We start from the raw sequence: 658 nt of genomic DNA on the forward strand, positions 1-658 counted from the left end.
TCGGCTCGGCTCGGCTCGGCTCGGCCCAGTCCGGGCCCCGTGCAGGCCCCACGGAACAGATCCCACAGCCGCCACCAGTCCCGGCCCTGAGGGAGAGAAAAGGCAGCGCTCATCCCGGCGGCGTTTAAATAGGCCGCCGGCGTCACGTGACCCTGTCCGCCATTGCCGCCGTGCTGGTCGGGGCCCGGCTGCTGAGGGTCTCCTTGTCTCCGTAGTGGCAGAAAGCGCTGAAGGGACACGGAGGCGCCTAAAGAATGCCAGGGTTTCAAGCTGGCCATGGCAGCAGGTTTGGGGTGATCAGTACCAGCCCTCTGACCCTCAGCCCTCCAGCACGTGCTGGCAGAACAGCTCTGGTTTTGTAGCGCTGCGTGGTGAAGTGGCGTTGTGTGAGGAGATGATGGCGTGCATCCTCTGGAGGGGAATGAGCTACCTGGTATTCCGTCATGGAAAAGCCAAGCCAGCCCTTTTGTCAAAACCTAAAGCATGTGCCAGAAGCTGACTGGCTGAAGGGTGACAAAACTACTCCATGTAAAAGAGCGGAGCTAGACCCGCTCCAAAACTGAAGGCAAAGAGGGTCTCACTGACAAGCCCCACCCAGAAATCAAGTAGAGCTTGAAAACAGCGTAAGTTGTTATGAATAACCATCTGACCATAGAAG

This window comes from Parus major, chromosome 6 (genome assembly GCF_001522545.3).
Source record: "Parus major isolate Abel chromosome 6, Parus_major1.1, whole genome shotgun sequence".
Taxonomy (NCBI): Eukaryota; Metazoa; Chordata; class Aves; order Passeriformes; family Paridae; genus Parus; species Parus major.